Here is a 7215-nt window from a genome sequence, read left to right on the forward strand (position 1 = left end):
ACCCCAGAAAGAAATGAGTCGATCTCAAGGACAAAAGAGTCAACTCTGACATACTGGAGAAGACAGGCATGCAGTAGGAGTCAACCCCAAGGTAGATGGAGCCATTTTTGAATAATTTTAATTATTTTATTTACTTTTCATACTTGTCTTGCATTATTTCAATTATTACATTGCTTGTCATATTTATATAATTAATCCGTGAATCTATTTATTTTTATTTTCAGATATTACAGGATAAGTACCTTTAGAGGACGGAACCATGCTAGCCAAGAAGAGATCTCCAGAGAATAGAGCTCCACAAGAGAGAACTCTCGTGCAGGTAACTCATATGGTTCTGCAGCACCCGCACCACGGGGTAAAATCTAACACTAAAAATTTTCCATTAGGTTATTTTATTTTTTACTATATTATATAATATTCTTTATGATCTTTTGATACTTTTAGGTTCGTACGATGACGGGTAATTATTGACCCCACAGTCGTAGGGAGCAGTGGCCAGCTCTGAGCCTCAGTACCATGATAGAGGAACCATCCGGCTCGCGGCACTTCCAACTCGATCAGAGGATAGAGAGCTAGTGTATATTCAAAGCCGTACGTAAATACTAGATCCTTGAGCAATATTTTTAAATTTTTTTTATCATTTTAGAATCAATATTTATTGTTTAAAATTAATTTTGCAGGATATTTAGGGAGCCTTAGGTGTCTCATGTTGTTATCGAGATCATCCGATGATTGATGTCGGTGTTGGTGAACGAGTTCTCCAGTTGGCCATCGAGGGCTCATGACACTATATGGAAGATGTTCCTAGTAAGTCAAAAGTATTTAATTTTTAAATTTATTGTATATTTGTATTCTATTTATTAATACATGCCATCCTTTATTTACAGTCATACTGTCGATTTGAAACTCCACAGGATGAGGAGGCTAGCCATCGGACCTTCTCGGACATCACCATACATCGGCTCAGTGATGGGCTATACCACCTCATATAGTTCGTCATTGAGTTCTCCAGTTCTGAATCACAATTAGACTGAAAGTCTTTCACGGATCACTGGATGTGGGGAGATATTTAGGAGGCTCTCTATGACTAGTAGAGCAATGAGGAGTACTCTGATAGACGGCAGAGGGTCCGACATAATCAGACAGCCTAGTAGGATCTGATCAAGCACACCGACGGATCTGTTAGCACACATGTCATTACAGATAGATGAAGAGAAGCGTGATGATTTTGTGCATATATTTTTAAAATTTTATAGTGAAATATTTATAGATTAAATAATTTAATCTATAATGCATGCATAGATCAAATCTAAAACTATCATTCATGATCTATGACATGAAGTAATATGCATGTATGTAAATCTGAAATCTAAAATTTAGCAAACATAGATCTTATCTATATTATATTTAGATCATATCTAAAATATAAATTAAGTTCAAGACTTCATATTTAAACGTGGGTAGCAGATCACCATATCTAAACTTTATAGTGACTGATTCTTTATGATGCTCAGCAGTCGCACACGCATCCGGCCTCTACGGGTATCCACACGAAGTCCTTATGCTGATCGATCTCTCCGAGAGTGCTAGCTCGTAAAGACACCATACTGTTCGCTGATCTAAGAGAAATATGAAGAAGATGGAGAATAAGGAGACCCTCTCTTTTTCTTTCTGAATCTATGCATCAGATCTCTATAATAGAGATCAAGAGAAGAACCCTTTCTTCTCAATTCTCTCACGCATAAGAGAAAACTTTTTTCTCTTCCTTTCACACCTTTAAGAAGAACTTTTTTTTTCTTATTTTTTATGATAAAAATTAGATCTAATCTGATTTCTCATACAGAAAATAACATGGATTTCATGTTTTAGAAAAATTCAAAAGAAAGACCTAAGAGAACCATTTTTCTCCCTTTTCTCCTTGATCTAGAGTCCTAGGAAGGCCCAAATATCCAATCAGATTTTTTTAGTATTTTTTCTCTAAATTTTTATGTTAAAAATTAAATTCAACTTGATTTTTATACTAAAAAAATAAAAAAAATTTGAGAGAAGAACTCTTTTTTTAAGACTGCGCACAAGAAAGAAGACTTTTCTTCTTCCTTCTTTTTCTCTCATTGGAAAAAAATTTTCTTCTTCAATTTTCTGCTGTAAAATCAACAGAGGTGAGCTCTCTTTGGTGCCTAAGAACAAGTAAGCAAGGATTCCAAAAATTTCTTCCAAAGGGGTTGGAGAACAAGCTTGGCATGTGGAGTCTTTGGGGCGTCCAACTCTTGGACCCCCACCCCCCTCCTCTTTTTTCTCTTTTGGGCGACACAAAATAGTTGGGAAGGGTGCCATATTTTCCATAAAAGAGAAGGAGAGGCATGGCACATCATGGGGCATGGGTTATTCATGGTGAAAAGAGGTGGGGCATGGAGAATTTATAAGTCATGGGGTTGTTAGAGTTGGTCAAATCCTATTCCAAATAGGACTCATGAATCTTGATCAATCTCTAACTAATTCTTAGATGCAATCCTAACCAATTTAAGAATTGGTTATAACAAACTAACTAATTAGATCTTAGCCCAATTATGAAATCAATTAGACCCCAATCCAATTAGAGAATTAGTTAGATTAAGACCCCATCAATTCAAAGATTGATTCTTGGATATAAGATCATATCATAATCAATAGGACTTGATCCAATCAAGCCTATTATCTAATAGAGTTTGATCTAATCAAACCTAAATTTTAATTTAAAATTTAATTTATATTCCTAAGATCAATTGGAATAAGTCTTGTTATCTACTAAGGCAACATCAAAGCAAACCTAACTGAATTCAATTCAATTAGATCTGATCCAATCCCTATTACTCAATCAAATTGAGCCAATTAATAATTAAATTATAAATTAATTATTTTTTTTAATTTATCAACCATTAGTAAGTAATTTATTGCAATCTTTGCATAGGATTAATCATCAATCATATTGATAATTAAATCTTTCAATGATTTATAATCGTCAATCAGCTATTTGATCAGACAGGTACTTCTATACATGTGATCCCGTAGGTTCGAACCTAAGTCGATAGCATAAGAATAATTTTTGTATTAATCGATGTAACCATCTAGCAATAGGATCCGATATTCGAATAGGCTGAATGTATGCCCAGCAATACTCTAGAACCTACGTGGATATAGTTATCATATAATTTATCCCTTTGACTCTCGATGCTCAAGGATGACTTAGGGTTAAACTGTCAATCTTGGATGAGTGATCCACATTATGTCTCAACCTCAAAAATTCTGTGACTTCTCATTAGGACTACTTTAACCAAAGTTTTACTAAATTAAAATACAATGATGCATCATCTTCAATTTTACTTGGAGTGATCAATCCCATCTTAACTTGCACTCAGACTTCATAAGTACTTGACTGTATCTAAAAATCTTCCATCATCGAATTAAAAATTTAGATAGTTCGGTATCAAAGCATAGTGAGTTGCTTGCAAGTCACCAAAGCAGCCTCAGATCAGAGGGACACTTATACCCATATCCCATCAGAACAATCCTTGACAACAGAATGCTTCGAAGTTGGTCATGCTTAATGAAATATACTCCTATATTTCACTGATAGGCCATACCCATATCACTATACATCTTAGTTAAGAGGATAACTAACTAATATAGCATACAATAACCTATACTCGATACAATTATTGTCCTTGAACAATTGTATCATTTGATCATAGGTAGAATTTATGAACCACACGATAAATCCTCCTTTATCATTTTGGAAGTAGCTCTAAGAATTTTATCATAACATATGAGTTCAATTTAGGAAGATGTATTCCTTATAATGAATTTGTCAGATAATATTTATCATTTTATAATTCATATACATGTATGAAGTACAATCATCTGTAACCAAGATGATTAGCTTTAGGATATATTTTCCAACAATAGATTGGTAAAAATTCTAAATTTATATTAATCTCATATTTAGTTGATCATAAGTTAGTTTTTATTAACTTGATTTTTTTATTTATTGTAGACAAGATAGCTGGGTCATGTACCACGACAGCTATAGTTGTGGAAGACCACGTACAAATCTGGAAGGATTGGTGATTACTTAGATTCTAGATCTACATAGATCGTGATAAAATAAAATATTATTTATTAAATTTTTATATATATTAATATATATAATAGTACTAATAAATTTTTAAACTGTGTAGGCAGATTATGTGGAGTACGTCGTAGCACGACATGGTGAGGACCCATCCTCTCAGCCCCTCTTTGATCTCGAGGGATGGCTCAGGGCCACCAGAGAGACTATTAGGAGCCAGGTCATAGGGTTCGGGCATAGCTTCGACCTTCTAGTAGCTCGTTGGTTTTCGATGTCCTCCTCTCAGGCTTCGACGATCCAGACGTGGGGCGATGCACATGTCAAAGAGGTCATGCAGAGGCTTTTTTGTCAGCAACCTCAGAACTTTTGGGATGCCATTTGCGACACAGTGGTTGAGATTCGTCGAGACCCACATATGTGCGATCAGTTGAGCTCGTTGTCATAGCTATCACAACAGGTAAGTCAAACAGTATTAATAAATTTTTTTATTTACTTTAGATTTTTATATTTTGAAGCTTCACATAGTTAGGCTTGAGTTGAAGGAAGGAGATTTAGGGGTCAAAAATCAATCTTCCTATCTGATGGATGGGATGGAGGTGTAGATACGTCTGTATTATCAAATAAGATGTGAAGAACAATCTGTTCGAGAATCAAAAGAGTATATCAAAATATATCCTTTTGTACCGGTTTAGGCTTGAGACAGAAGGAAGGGGTATCATGGGATAAAAATTCAATTTAACCATCCGATGGATGGATCGGAGGTGTCTATAATTTCTATCATCAAATGAAATATGTAAGAATAATCTGTTCGAGAATTGAAGGAGTTTATCACTATATATCCATCCATGCCAGTTTAGGCCTCAAACGGGAGGAAGAAAATATCTAGAGGATCAAAATTTAACTTAACCATCCAATGAAGTACTAACTGAAGATGTCTGTAGTTATGTATCATCGAATAAAATATGTAAGAATAATCTGTTTGAGAATTGAAGTAGTATATTAAAATATATCCTTTTATAAAGATTTAGGCTTGAGGTGTATCAATTACAATAGTTTTATGGTTTCAATTAATTTAGTTCTAAAGTTATTGATAATATTTTATTTTTTTTCATTACAGGATGCTGGGATCAGCTCTCATCCACCTGTTACTGTAGAGGATGTACAGGAGTAGGAGCAGGAGCAAGAGGAAGAGGATGATCTTCGTTGATTTTTTTTAGTTTTGATATATTACATTTAAAATTTAAGTAGTGTTATTTGTATAATTTAATTTTAATTTAATATATAATATTTATTTTTTATTTATAATGATGATAGTTAATTGTTAATTAGTATAATATCCATACATATAATTGCTTGTTAATTAAATTATAATAAATTATGATAAATATAATTACTAAAAATATTTTTTTAAAAAAAATATATATAATTATTAGCGATGAAACTTCTGTTGCTAAATGTATTAGTGACGGCTTATTAGCGATGGACTACCGTCGCTATTATATTTTCTAAATTTTCTAATTTCATATCCGAAAAAATTTATAAGCGATGGGTTGCCGTTGCTAAATGTTGTCGCTAAATGCTGTCGTTAGTACCATTATTAACGACGGCTCCTTTACTGTCACTAACAAAGTGCTTTGGTGTCGGATTTTTTTCCCATGGTTTTTTAGCGATGATCGTGCATCGCTAATAGAATTAGCGATGGTAGATTGTTTATTAGCGATGGTGATTGACCGTCGCTAATAATGAATTTTCTTGTAGTACGTCTATATAGATCTTAATGGATGAAGTCATTCATCTACTGGCATAGATCTCAAAGTGCTACTTTCTTCCTTTTCTTTTAATTTCTACCAAAATAAGAGCTTCTTGCTATATAAATGGGAAGGGCAAATAGAAAATTTATCAAAATTAACCTATCAAGTAACCCTTATGTCATAATGTTTTGTAGTAGAGACTAATAACTGGTCTACTTTGCAACATTTTTAAAGTTTTGGAGTTACATCCACAACTTTTTAGACTTTTGGAGTCTAAGTGCAAATGAGACAAACTTTAAGGGGAGTCTTTATGATTTTTTCAAAAAAAAAAAGGAGAAAAAGCTGTTTGAGAATCTTCTTCTTCGATTGATTCTGGGAAGGAGTTGGAGTCACAGGGCATAGGACTCTAAGGCTCTCTATAAATAGCCCCACTATCCCCCTATGGTCCTCCATCGAAGATTATCGCACTTCCTCCTCCCTCTTCTTTTTGTTTAAGTTCATGGCTTTTCTTTCTTATGCCCATCAGAAAACAAAGCCGAGACACCACATGAGTGGAGGTAAGGCTCCAATCTTATATTCTCTCTCCCCTCCCCTTCTTCCTATGGTCTTGAACATTGTTGCTAGTTTTTAGTTTTGCTGAAAAAATCTTGAAAGGGAAATCCCTTGTTCCAGCCTAACATCTAACCAATGGCCAAAATAAAGAAAAAATCATGGATCCCCAATTTTCTAATACTATTTTTCTTGATTCCACTGGTCCACTACTAGCCTACATTGTTGTTCGCTATCGGACCTCTGGCTACACCATTGGATCACAACCACAGCACCCCTTTTCCTCCCATGTTCAATCAAAGAAAAGAAGAAGAAGAAGGAGAGAGAGAAGACCAGCTCTCTTTCTCTCTCTTATGTCTCTCTCCATTATCTCTCTTTCTCTCCCTAAGAAGAGTTGTGGATCCTAATATCGAGTCTCATCTCCCTATCTCATGAACTTGAGTTGACTCAAAGAGCCACGGGATCGCCATGATGCCCAAATAGCCTATCAAACTGATCACCTTAACCTTGTCGACTGTCTCTAAAATTCATTATTGATGAACCATATTGATTAATCTTGATCTTAATCTAATTCATCCTTCACAATGTCTTGATCGAGTTATTTAGATCTGACTTTCAGTTAGGAGGCCCTGAACTGCTTCGATGGCCAGACAATCTATCAGACCGACCACTCGATCAATGATCTTGTTTCCTCATGATTTAAATCTATTGCATTTGTCAAATATAAATTGATTATATTTTTTATATTTTAAATAGGATTAATGTATTCTCCTAACGAAGTTTGAAGATCTAGGATAGAAAATGTAAGTA

Source organism: Elaeis guineensis, chromosome 9, assembly GCF_000442705.2.
Source record: "Elaeis guineensis isolate ETL-2024a chromosome 9, EG11, whole genome shotgun sequence".
Classification (NCBI taxonomy): domain Eukaryota; kingdom Viridiplantae; phylum Streptophyta; class Magnoliopsida; order Arecales; family Arecaceae; genus Elaeis; species Elaeis guineensis.